A 14,509-nucleotide genomic window follows, 5' to 3' on the forward strand; every position below is an offset into this window, starting at 1 on the left:
TAATTTATTAACGCATTACATTTATCAAAATTAAACGGCGGTTGACAGCTGATAATGTAAACGCGATCTTGAACTATGAAATGGGATGGCTACAGTGTTTACTTACCAGAACAATCTGCCGTATAGCCTAAACAGTCTTTTTGTGAACGTGCTGTTAGCGGGCACCTATGAAGGCTGAAACGGCACACAAGGGGATGGGTGGCCAGCACCACGCCGGGCCGCCTTTGTCTTCCCAGTAGCGATCTTTACACACTGCACCAAGTACGCATTTGATGCTGAGTCGACCTAGGGGAGATCCAAGGCCGGTTCAAATTACCGCCACTGGTGTTGACCGTGAGCGGGAGTCTTACTCGGCTTGCCGGGCTCGTAGTGCATTGCGGCTCTCCTGCTCACACATTCCCTCGCACAGGCACACACCTAGAAAGCCACACACCTAGAAAGCCACACACCTAGATAGCCACACACCTAGAAAGCCACACCTAGAAAACCACACACCTAGAAAGCCACACACCTAGAAAGCCACACACCTAGAAAGCCACACACCTAGATAGCCACACACCTAGAAAGCCACGCACCTAGATAGCTACACACCTAGAAAGCCACACCTAGAAAGCCACACACCTAGAAAGCCACACACCTAGAAAGCCACACACCTAGAAAGCCACACACCTAGAAAGCCACACCTAACCACACGCCGCTCATCTCCACCAAGTGGTGTCACTGAGGGACTTAGAGGGAACCTGAGCTCGGGGCTGCCCAATAAATAAGAACTAAAATGATTCATGCGACCTGCTTACACCTCCTAACACCACGGTTCCCCAATGCCAGACTAGTCTCCTGGTGAACACACACACACTCGCATGCTGTCCACGCATACCCACACACGCCCACGCACGCATGTATGTGGATCACTGAAAATGAACGGCTCACGAGTATGTAAAAATAACCTCTGCGACATCCAGAGCTTAGGCGGGCAATTTGCTGGTACCCCTTATGCCCTTCTACTGCCTCTCCTGTGCGCGCCAGCACCTGAGCATATTGTCCTCTGGACTTTGACCTCCCACCGGTTGACCCAGTATTCACGCTTCGCCAGTCTCAGACACACGTGGCTGGGCGACGCCATGACAAAGTGCTCGTCAAACAAACCGGTGAGCTCGAAATCAATTTCCGCCTCCGGATCTCGATGCAGCCCATCACCTTGCTTGGGCCAGTGAAATATTGACCGAGATTATAACAAACAAAAGGCTTTAGCTATTCGGGCAATACAGACAGGACGTGTTAAGATCTTCAAACACCAAATAGTCACATTACAAGGCGTCAAGTCTGCACTAACCACACAGACTTTGTGGTAGAACATCCAAACAAAATATGATTCGATAATGTATGCATTGCCCTTGAAACTGATTGGCCTACGCCAGAGACAGCCTCATTTATGGCGTTGTCTCAACTGTGATATAGAGCCCAGTCTGCCAAAAGGTGAACAGTAACAAGGACGACGCAAAAGCCAACACATTAATATCTCGAGTTAAGCAATTTTATACATGTAAAAAGAAAATGCACAGCTTTTGTGGAAAGTCATCCGTAGTTTTTGCGTAACGGAAACGTTTCACAAGGCTCGGGGTTGCCTATGGCAAATTGAGCAAGCGCGCCCGTCGTTTCGTCGAGGGCAGGGCCCAACCGCGGGGGGGCCCGGTTCCTCGCGGTGCAGGTGGCAATCGACGGCGGCGCGCCGACGTCTCGCCGCTGTGCGCGTGTGTGGCTGCACGCGCAGAGCTGCCGTTATTGACCGACGCCCCTAATAGGTGGTCCCGCCTGGCGCACGGATCGCTGCGTCTCTCGCTCCCTCTGGAGGCCGCTGGGAACTCTGGCCAGAAGCGAATTGCCCAATGGGGGAGAGCCGTAACATTTTATTTTTTTCTAATTACTTCTCAAAGACATCGTGCGTGTGCCCGTAGGTCGTCTCTTTAAGTGAACGCTCGTAAAGCAATGACATTCTTTGTTAATAAAAAAGGGTAAGAGCACGATGAGGTGCGTTTTTTTCAAGAGATATAATGTTTGCCATGGATATGTATAGAGACACGTTTTTACAACGATAGTTGTGGACTATTTTGCGCTTGGACTGAGGCGTTTGCAGACGACCACATGCCCTTCTGAGATATGTCACAGAGTCTTCAATGACCTCGTTACAGCAGTCGGTTACTCGAGCGATGCGCCTGGGAATTTAACTGCCAGCACCAAGTTTACTGGCTCTTTGGTGAGGACGCTGATTTCTCGTTTATCCGAGCCAACAATTTTCATATTCAGAAAAAAATAAGAATGTTACGGACAAATATATATTCCGAATTGAGATCTAATTTCTATCTTGACTTAAAGCTTTCGTGGCTGCAGGAATTCATATGTTTTGGGTCATTCGGTAAAGTCACGTATATAGGTTAAAATTAATACAAATAAAATTTTAAAAACCACGACGTTTCGATCACAATACCAGCGATCGTCATCAGGATGATCGCAAGCGATGACGATCGTTTGTGTTGTGATCGAAACGTCGTGTTTTTTTATTAATTTGAACTTATATACGTGACTTTACCGAAAGACCCAAAGAATATCTAATTTATAATTTGGAAGAATTGAAACTTTTTGGAATACCAAAAAAGATAAGTAAGGCTTACATTTGCCGGCTCGTATTATTTGAGTTTCTGGCTTTGAATCTGGGGTTGAGACACCTTGGGACTAAATCCGGCTTCTCAAGTGTAGTGAGCTCTGATGTTCAACTACAGTATCTGGTCACCAATGATAGTGAAAAAACTGTATGTATATTTTTCTATGACTAATTCCGCAACATTTCAGCTCTGAGAACTCAAATTATCCGTTTGCGGGAGACATTTCTCTGCACCGGAGTCTGTGTCAAAGTGCACCCTCTATTGGGTAAATGAGAAATGTCTTGGGAAGGGTTTCTCGGAAGCTGTTCTGTGTGATGGCACATTTAATACACTGGATGATGCACGATTTAGTGAGGGTTCCGAATTGAGGCTGTTTTTAAATGTTTGTGTGTCTGAATAAACTTGGAAGAAAGAAAAGCCGAAGTGTACCATTAACTGTTGCTCAGGAGTACTTCGTCACGAGTTTGTCAACCATATCGAGATGATAAATGCTTATTCTACTCTGATCTCCACACACTTCACTTATCGTGGCCGGTCGAAAACTAACAAAGAAAAAAGGCGCTGTCTTACAATTTCTCGGGATAATTTGATACGTGTCACTTCTCAATGCGCCATTCTACCAGAGATGCCTTGATAATGAGGTTTTTTGTTTGTTTTGATCGCTCTAAATTGCTATATTCTTGCCCGTAAAAAATGTATTCCGAACAGAAAATAAAAAATCCTATCGGGCTGTATTGATCGCAGCGCTTTCTGCGAGGACGCCATCGATGGTGCCGTGTGGCGGGTGCGCTCGCGAGTGAACGGGGCAGCGGCGGACATCTCGCACCTGATGCACAGGAGACCCCCCACCCCCCCCGCGAATGTCAGATCTGGAGTCTGTGCACCGCGGTGTCTTCTGGGGAATCGGTTGTTAACCTCTGTGTGACCGCGGCTGCCAGCAGATTAGCACGATCGGCTCTGTACGATGGGCAAGAAATTGAACACATGTCCGTACGTACATACAGAGCGAAGAGTGTTGCTTTTGTGCGGTCATCAGTGTGGAAGCGGTGCTGTGCGCCAATGTTTTTCGAGCCGTTTCACCACCAAAGGCCCTAACTTTTTTTTACTGTGGACACATGAACTCTATCAATCGATCAATCAATCGAAGATTAGTAAAACGTCACATCTCTAGCTAAAAGCTGAGACGGCAGCGTTGATGGCACAGAAATAATGTAATTCAGTGAAGTTGAACAGGACATAAGACGAAATGTGTTCAGTCCGATCTTGAAAGCACCGATTGTCACGGATTAGGGGACTTCAGTTGGCAGACTCTCCCCAGACCACTGGGGTTGTAGATGGGAAGCTCCGTTCTGCTGTCCATCAGCAGCTGCAGGCCAATTCCGGATTAGCGTAAGGTTCGTGAAGGTAAGTATGGGTGGATAGAATCGCTCTGGTCAGATGGTTGACCAGTTGTATTTGCTATATAGTCTGTTTTTTCCTTTATATCTTAACCCAAAGAACACATTTGGAATTTGTGGCCCTCATTTCATTAATCCTTTAGATAAATTTAATGTTTGTGTATCCTGAGATGATCTCCAATTCACTGAAGCCTCCAAATACATCACAAACCCCGGGTTGAGAAGCTCCGGTCCAGTGGGAATTGAGCAAAATAAAGTTGGTGGTGGGGCTTGTTGGCGACTCATGGACCAGACTGTTACAAACCTGATCGCATCGCATGTCATTATCTGGGCAGGTTTGGACCCATTCACAATTTCATAGAGAGACTGCCAATGGAAACACATTCAGGTCGTTGCAGAATGTGGTGTTGGTTTCGATGATGTCTCACCTATGAACTTAACCCTGTGCTCCTTATGAAGAGCTGTCCTTTAAAGAGAATTTCAAATCGAGGTCCTGGCTCTGATCTGAATGTTAAAGTTCGTGTGGCAATTCGTTGATAGAGAGCAGAGGTCTTTGCCCTGGTGTCTTGTCTAAAGTCCCTCAATAGAATCACCAGCCTGCCCAAAAGCATTCTCGCTTGATAATATTCCAGGCAACGAACCAAGGGCACTTGCCCATGAGAGATGGACATGCCTGTGAAGTGGAAGCATACATCCCACTGGCTTTTACAGCATTAATAAAATCTCAATATAAATATTATAAATACAACCTCAATTTAGAATAAAAACAATAAACAAAAGGATCAGAACTAAAATTAATGTCAAAATGCAGTTCCAAGCAATATAAATCGACATTTTCCTATTGAATGTGTTGCATTTTCTACCGATTATACTCCAATTGTACTATCGCGATTCTGCCCAGAAGCGTAGGAGTTTCCACACGGGGAATGTTGCAGCGGGCAGTGAACTGCCCTGTGTCAGAAAATGGACCTGGAAGATGACATCCCGGAACGACTTCTTCAGTCACTTCAAAGGGCCTCTTTAGCCACGCTAGGGACGTACTTTGCTTACATCCTGCAAATAATCTTCGTCACGTGTCAAATGTGTTTGCACATTTGAATTTTGAGTAAGCGGAAACCACTTTAAATCAACATGTAAAATGCGGCCGCAGCAGACACTGGTGACCAGGATGAGATAATCCACTCGGGGCACGTGAGAGTCTTGCGAAAGGCAGGCAGCCGTCCAGATTCTATCCCGGGATTTCGACGATGACAGCCTCGAGCGCTCTGCTCCCCACGGATTCGCACTTTGCATGAACCCGTGCACCGACTGCACTGATAAATGCTCGCTCGTTGGATGATGCGGAAAGAAAAAAATCAAACTCGGGCGAGTGTCTTGGAAGAGCGAAGGGTAAAAGCAAAAAAAGAATGTGATTGCGGCCACACGTGGTAAATCAAATGCATCGTTGCAACTGAAATGGATATCGGGTGTTCTTACGTATGATATACACTGATTGAAACTAACGACATTATACATTGCAAAATATATACATTCCTTATCCAGTAAACAGAGCTCCATTGTTCGCACGAGCACTTAATAATTATTTCATTGGCCGCGTTACAAAAAAAGCAACTTAGTTTAATTCCACCGTTTTATTTATTTACGATTGTTATTTCAAACACGAGACGAAACGTGGCTGCCCCTCGAGCGGCTGCGTCGAGCGGAATCGATGTTGCATCCGTACCAGGTCACTGCCATCACGGGGAGAACCCAGACTCACGCGGGCTCCGCAGAGAGAGCGCGAGAAACATTGGAAGAAGATCGATATTTTAATATTCGTCTCCAATGGCTGTGCGCGCGCTGCATCGCCAGAAAACTGTCACCACACTTCACGAAATATCAGCTGTGCTGCTCTCGCTAAATTCATGTTTTTTTCCCTGGCTGCCCGCACGACACTCCCTCTCCCGACAAGGGAGTGCTGTTCTAGATTTAAAGCTTTCGTGACTGCAAGGATCCATACAAAAAATCACGACGTTTCGGCCACAACACAAGCGGTCTTCATCAGGTGAAGGGACGAGACTGTCTGGAGGACAGCGCTGGAGTGAAAAAAGCCACGTTCATATCACGACCTTTGAGCTGTGTGAGAAGAAACAAAGCGCCTTGACAAAAAAATTAGCATGTAATTTAGCATTGAAATGGCTGAGTGATTAGCTTGTGACTGGTCACAGAAATGGCTATGTTAAAGTTAAAGCGTACACATCCGCAAAGGCACCCCTTGACAAGGGAATTAGCATAGAATTTAGCATTGAAATAGCTAAGTTAAAGTATACACATCCGCATTTGATTAATCAAATGAAATTAGCATAAAAAATAGCAAATGCTAATTTTATGCTAATTTCTTTGTCAGGACACCTTGTTTGCTCGCACACAGCTTAAAGTTCCGCGGTCTGAGCGTGGTTGTGTTTCGCTAAATTCTCCTGTTTGATTTGTACTAGGTGCTTCGGTGAATGTATATGCTCTGACTTTAACATAGCTATTTCTGTGACCAGTTACAAGCTAATCACTCAGCTATTTCAATGCTAAATTCTATGCTAATTCCTTTGTCAAGGGGTGCCTCTGCGGATGTGTATACTTTAACTTAGCTATTTCAATGCTAAATTCTATGCTAATTCCCTTGTCAAGGGGTGCCTTTGCGGATGTGTATGCTTTAACTTTAACATAGCCATTTCTGTGACCAGTCACAAGCTAATCACTCAGCCATTTCAATGCTAAATTATATGCTAATTCCTTTGTCAAGGCGCTTTGTTTCCTCTCACACAGCTTAAAGGTCGTGATCTGTACGTGGCTTTTTTCACTCCAGCGCTGTCCTCCAGTCTCGTCCCTTCACCTGATGAAGGCCGCTTGTGTTGTGGCCGAAACGTCGTGATTTTTGTTATTTTATTTTTTACCTACGTGCATTTACCCAATAGAACCAGAGAGTAAGGGAGTGCTGTATTCCATCCGCGATTTGTGTGCGCGCTAGCGTGCGCATAGTATGAAAGACAGAGTGATTGATTGGCCACCATCGTATGATATATATATAAAATACACGACGTATATAACCACGATAAGTTAGACAGAGTTTGGTACATAACGCACATGGCTGTTCATGTACGTTGACATAACTATGAACAATGAACATGCAGAATGTAGTTGCAATGGTAAGGTTTAATCTTTGCTATACACGGCTTAATAACCTTACCCCTGCAACCACCTGTTGTAGGTTATTATTATCTCGCACATACGATTAGCACGGTTGGCCACGTACGTTGCGAAATAAGTTCAACGTAAATACATAAACGGTTCGTTAAAAAAAGACTATGTGCTGTCCTTCACAAGAGGAGGCCATTGTGGGCAGGTGTTGTTGTCCAAATGTGAAAAATCCCACCGCAAATTATTCAACTGGTATTACACAGAGCAATTATCACACTCTCCTCCAAATTATAAAGTTAATTGTGTCTATGCCTCGTGAGACCTTTGAAAAAAACGCGTGTCTTTCGCAAGAGAGATTTGGAAGGAATGCAGACCCGGTGGTGTACGTTACATAATTAGTACAAAACTAAGAATTTTATTACATAGTTTTGAGAATTAGACACGAATGAAAATTTAAAACTACGTGTATTCAATTACTATCATTATTTAATGAACGGAACAGCAGAGCTAATGTTAAATGTGAAAACGTCACGTAATAGAATATTTCTGTTAAGCTAGGAATTCTGCACACAAAGAGGAACACGTGGATCGGATTTAATACGATAGTTCAAGATAGCATTATTCACTCTGAATTTAAAACAAAAACACAATTAGTGGGGAAACACGAAGCTAGCGGACATTGATGAGCAGTGGCGCTCGAGACGAACGACGGAGTGGCAGCCAAAGGTTGACTCTGTAAAACATTGCCCGACAGAATCGTCGAACGCGGAGACGCAGAGGAACCCCGTGAGCTCGTCCACCGGAGCTGAGCATATTATTGCGGCGTTTCTCGACCGCGTTCGTTCACACGAGTGAGCTGAGAGGGCCCGTGCGGGTGCGGGAGCTCTCGGCTCTCCGCCGCCGTGAGTCATGGAGAGGGGAGGGTTGGCGAGTGGGGGGAGGGAGCCGGGTGTCGGATCGAACCGCAGAACGGCACGCGAGACTCGGGTTCGTCTGCTCCAAGATACGAACAGTGAGGTTATTTGATACGATTCCTAAGGCACTGCGTCACACTTGTTGTCAAGTTGCTGAGTATTGCACCGCGTGATTGCTGTGAATGATGGAGACGGCATTGAGAGGCCTTCATGGAGCAGGAGGTAGATCATTGCGGATGATGATGATGATAACTATTAAAACATACGCTTAGTTTATGACGTTTGTTGTGATTGGCCTACGTGATTCTTCGGGCTGTGAGTTTCCCAGGAGCAGCAGCGGCACCGCGAGCGAGCGGCTCGGCGTTCCGTGGACGACGCACAGCTGGCAATATCATTTGAGATGGGCGCAGTTGACATCAGTTGCTGTGAACCCAAATTTGCGCTCTCATCACGCAGGCGGCTTAGAGTCCACTATTTCGCAAACTCCAATCCTCGCGACCCACCTCTCTGCATTCACCGATGTCACGGAGTCAACTTCAGTGTCACTCCAAAGCCAAGCGACAGAGGTGGGGATTGGGGGGCTTCAAGTGTCTCTTAGAAGCACCGTACAACACCGTGTTCGAGTTGCTACCGCTTGCCGTTGCATGACAACAACGCCGAAGAAACCCCGACGCAAACAGCACGACCGCTAAAACCAACGCAGTGGCACTTTATTAACATTGCGAACAGTGGGCGAAGTTGTCCTCGCGCGACAGATGCTCTCGCAGCGGCACACGTGCGCTGCGAACTAGGATGCTCGCCGATGGCAGGGCAGGCGAGAGGCATACGAGCAACCGCACGCGGTTCAAGCGAGAACGGGGGCAGCTGACACGCCACGAGCCAATTAGCAGAGCAAGCACCGTCTCGACTGGCACGGTCGAGTCTCGCTCTCTCGCTCTCTCTCCGTCGCCACTCGAGTCACGTAAAGGAGCTCAGTTTTCTAGTGCTCGGAGAGACGGGAAAGCGAGTACAGACCCGAGTTTGAAAGAGACTTTGGAATGTGAAACTTCAATGATTGAATGCGCTAAATCCCCGAAGTGTGCCAGAGAGGCGCGACAAAGAAAGAGAGAGAGAGAGGGAGAGGGCTCGTGGAGAGCTATGTTATACTTGCCCTGGCGGAATTCTTAAAGCGAGAGCCTTTGGACGCGTCTGCAAGAGTACAGGAGAGTGTTGCACTTTAAATAACAAGTAAAAATATATATCGCTGTGATGCCATTTGGCCCCTGGCTAGAGGCTCCACTCTTTCAAAGCAATGTGAAGTAAGATGCACCAATTTGAGAAATAAGATTTCACAAGCGTGGGAGGGAAGAATGAAGGACTCTTTTTATATCGATTTTATCAGTGGAATGGCAATTACGCTGTTTTTATTAGAGGCCAAATATATTTGATTCTCAGCACAGGATCAAGATATAGAGCGGTATAGCAAAGAATTAAGTTTAGTGGTGCAAAGCCTATTCCAAGGGCACCTTCATTCGTAAGGCAGATAAGCCATCGATTGGAAACTTCAGTGTTGCCATTGTACTTTGGAGGAAAATAATAAACACTTAACATTAATCATGACCGGATGACCACTTTGCTAAATTAAATCTCTTAACTCGATTTGGATGTAACATCAAGAAAGCAATTTAATCCATGTATTGGTTTTCATTGTGATATTGCAGCATTTAAAAGGTAATCGTGGCTCTTTTTGCTTTAACTCAAAGTAAAAATAGGATTGTTTTTTATTGCATGACCAGTAACCTTACGGCAGATGATGAAGGAATTCGATGAGCTATAAAGCTGTTTTTCACAGATGCCCAGTAGAGGCAGGTAAGAACGTTACGATACTCATGATCAGACAGTTAGAAACGTGGAATTGCAGCAATGTTCAGCGCACGAGGGAGAATAGATTTACACCATAGAGCCGTGCATTTCATGAGCAACATCATGTTGGGATATTGATTGGGGTGAATACTGTACATTTATCATATTTTTCAATCCAGTAATTTCCTGTCCATGCGCACACAATTTGTGATCAGTACATTTATCACACTCAGAGTTACAATAAACCCCGTTTTCCCCAGACTTGTAAATATCTCACCCGAGAGCAGTGTCCCATATCATATGGCACGCTGCTACACCACAACATTTGGTTATATTTTACAGCCCTTTATCAATCCGCTTCTCGATGGAGGCCCTCCCCGATGCTTTGTCCATGTTCTGGGGGCTTTTTGACCATGCTTCATCACACTGGTCGGTCTGGGTTTGTAAAAGTGGGTGAGCCCAAGTCCGTCTCTCACTGATGTTAGCCAGCTCACTAAACTATTAACTATATTAACTTCTTTTTTTTCTTCCAGGTAAGGTCCACTGAGCTATATAGCTCTTCTTCAGAAGCGACCTGGCCACAAATTATAGTTCTACGAAGTGGCTTGTCATGTGGAAATGTATAGCAGCCAAATATGTTTATAAATGTGGAGGGAAAAAAACCGGAATACCCGGAGAAAAATGTACGCAACCACGAGGAGAACATGCAAACTCCAAATATACAGCTGGCGTCAGGGTCTGGATTGAATACACGACCTCCTGTGTACCAGGCGAGATAGTGAACATCTCGCCACCATGGCACGAACCACCATCCCACTGCTTCGATACAAATTCATCCTGCGACGTAAGATTGAATTCACTGTACTTTCACGTCTGGAAACTTCGCCACGTCGACAGCGGACACCATTTAGGTTTAAATGAAGGGTACAAACACGAATGCGGAACGTTCGCGGAATTGTCTCGCATTTCGGCGCCACAGAAACTGCGTTTCGTTGTGAGAGTTGCGGCTTCCCGCCTGGACTCAACGCGTTGGCGCTTTGCGCTCATGACAAACGGAACGTTAACCGGGGTGAGATAAGTTCCCACCACGTCGTTGGCCCAACGGTGCGCTGACGCATCGCCATTCGGCACTATTTTTTTTTGGGCAAACAATGCCGATTTGGCCACTTTTATCGCGCCTCCAGAGATACGGGGAAAGAGGGAGGCTCAGGGGTCGCATTCATCACCGAGCCACAGTGGGAGGCGGCCGCTGGGGGTGTGTGTGGGGGGGGGCGAGAACAACACGCGAACGCACATTGTTGTTTGTGAGACCCCCCCGAGCTCGATTCGGGCCTGAGCGGCTTGTGCCAAATCTTGGCCACAGGCGACCTCCGGATTTCATGACCCACCCAAAGTTCAGTTCTACTCCCCGCGTTCTCCATCCTGCAGAGCAACCAGCCCATGACGTGGACTAGAGACGTCCATTGATTCAATTAAGGGGTTTGGGTGATTGGAGGGTGTGAGGAATGGCGTTTAGCGCCGCTAATCTGAAGACGAAATCGATCAGATCGTGATTGCCAGCTTTATAACAAGTCACTCACAACCCTCGGCGATTGTCACAATTTGCGATCGCAATTAGTTTCAGGATTTCTCCCTTGTCAAATGTGGTGTGTTGCTTGTAGTTTTTATTTTGTTTTAATAGCTTTGTCGGGATATCAGAACAACCCCCCATGACTGCCAGAGCTACGGGAAGCCTTCAGCTAGCAGTGGATCGACATTAAATCAATGAAACAAATTACAGCCATTCTCAATCCACCAATGTATGAATCAGAATCAGAATCAGAAAGGGTTTTATTCGCCATGAAAGTTCACACAGACACGGAATTTACTTTGGCAGGATGGTGCATACATTCAACATATAGGAATCTAAAATCTTAAAAAAGTGGTAAGCAAGTCTTAATATAATAAGGGTTCAAAGTCTAACTAACACCAAGGGGCTAAAGTATATTAAATTGAATAAATATCGAATGTAAAATAGCTATAAGATACAATCTAAAAATAAAAAAATACAAATAGGGTAACATAGTTAATATTGGCAAGGTTTCATTTTGTAGATAAAATGTTAAAGTCAGTGTAAGCCCTTGGGCTTGTTTAAGAGGCCAGCAACGGGTGGGAAGAAACTGTTTTTGTGGCGTGAGGTTTTGGTCCTGATGGACCGCAGTCTTCTGCCGGAGGGAAGTAGCTGAAACAGAGAGTGTCCAGGGTGGGAGGAATCGGCCACAATCTTCCTCGCTCGCCTCATGGTCCTCGTGGTGTGCAGGTCCTCGAGGGTTGGTAGATTGCAGGCAATCACCTTCTCAGCAGTGTGGATGATACGCTGCAGTCTGCTCTTGTCCTTGGCAGTGGCAGCAGCGTACCAGAGAGTTATGGAGGAGGTGAGGATGGATTCAATGATTGCTGTATAGAATTGCACCATCATTGTCTTTGGCAGGTTGAATTTCTTCAGCTGCCATAGGAAGTACATCCTCTGTTGTGCTCTCTTGGTGAGGGAGCTGATGTTCAGTTCCCACTTGAGGTCCCGGGAGAGAATAGTGCCCAGGAAGCGGAAGGACTCTACAATTTTGACTGGGGAGTCGCACATGGTGATCGGGGTGAGTGGGGCTGTATTCTTCCTGAAGTCCACAACCATCTCAACTGTCTTTAGAGCATTTAGCTCTATCTAAGTTGTTCTGGCTACACCAGATCACCAAGTTGTTAGCTTCCCACCTATAGTCAGACTCATCCCCACCAGAGATCAGCCCAATGAGGGTGGTGTCGTCCGCAAACTTCAAGAGTTTGACGGACAGATGATTGGTATACAGGGAGAAGAGCAGTGCGGAAAGGACGCAGCCCTGAGGAGTTCAGGTGCTGATGGACCTGGAGTCAGAGACTTGTGTTCCCAGCTTAACGCACTGCTTCCTGTCAGACAGGAAGTCTGTGATCCACCTGTAGGTGGAGTCGGGCACGTTCAGCTGGAAGAGCTTGTCCTGAAACAGGGCAAGGATGATGGTGTTGAAGGCAGAGCTGAAGTCCACAAACAGGATCCTGGCGTAGGATGCTGGGGAGTCCAGATGGTTGTAGGGTGAAGTGGAGGGCCATGTTAACTGCGTCGTCCACAGACCTGTTGGCTCTGTAGGCAAACTGAAGGGGGTCCAGGAGAGGGTCTATGATGGCTTTGAGGTGTGCCAGGACCAGGTGCTCAAAAGACTTCATTACCACAGATGTAAGGGCGACCGGTCTATAATCATTTAGTCCTGTTGGCCTTAGCTTTTTGGGCACAGGGATGATGGTGGAGGACTTGAGACAGGCTGGTACATGGCATGTCTCCAGGGAGGTGTTAAAGATGTTGGTAAACACCGGAGACAGCTGGTCAGCGCAGTGCCTGAGAGTGGCTGGAGAGACAGAGTCCGGCCCAGCTGCTTTTCGTGGGTTCTGCCTCTTGAAAAGTCTATTAACTTCTCCCTCCTGAAAGGAGAGAGTCGTCTCTGTAGTATGGGTGGGGGATGTGGCCTCTTGGGTGGGAAGGGGTAGTTCAGGACAGTCCAATTGTCTTTCAAATCTGCAGTAGAACTCGTTCAGGTCGTTGGCTAGGCAGGAATCGTTAGTGGTGTGGGGGGCTCTGGGTTTGGAGTTGGTGATCTGCCTGAGCCCTCTCCAGACAGAAGCAGAGTCGTTAGCAGAGAACTGGTGTTGTAGTCTCTCTGAGTACAGTCGTTTAGCCTCTCTCACCTCTTTGCTAAACCTGTTCTTCGACTCCTTGAATCTGTCTCTATCCCCACTCCTAAACGCTTCCTCCTTCTCCAACCTCAACCTTCTGAGCTTTGCTGAGAACCAGGGCTTGTTGTTGTTGAAGTTCACCCTGGTACGTGTTGGGATACAGCAGTCCTCACAGAAGCTGATGTAGGACGTCACAGCCTCTGTGAGTTCATCCAGACTATTGGTAGCAGTCGTGAACATATCCCAGTCAGTACAGTCCAAGCACGCCCGCAAATCTTCCACAGCCTCACTGGTCCACTGTTTAGATGTCCTCACAGCAGGTTTACAGAATTTTAGTTTCTGCCTGTATGCAGGAATCAGGTGGACCATGGCATGGTCAGAGTGTCCCAGTGCTGCTCGGGGGACGGCGTGGTAGGCTCTACTGACTGTAGTGTAGCAGTGACCCAGAGTGTTCCCTTCTCTGGTTGGACATTCAATGAATTGCATGTATTTGGGGAGTTCGTGGCTGAGATTACGTTTGTTAAAGTCGCCAAGTACGATAACCAACGAATCTGGATTTGCTCGCTCCACACTCAGAATCTGGTCGGCGAGCATGCGTTGGGCCTCTTTAACTTGAGGACACGGTGGCAAATAAACTCCGACCAAAATGAGCGACGCGAATTCGCGAGGCGAGTAGAAAGGTTTACAGGTTATAAAAATTGATTCAAGGAGCGGAGAACAATGTTGCAGAATCACTGTGACATCTGCACACCAGCCACTGTTAATGCAAAAACAAATACCACCGCCTTTC

This window comes from Petromyzon marinus, chromosome 4 (assembly GCF_048934315.1).
Source record: "Petromyzon marinus isolate PM22_M1 ecotype Great Lakes invasive population chromosome 4, UKy_Petmar_22M1.pri1.0, whole genome shotgun sequence".
Lineage (NCBI taxonomy): Eukaryota > Metazoa > Chordata > Hyperoartia > Petromyzontiformes > Petromyzontidae > Petromyzon > Petromyzon marinus.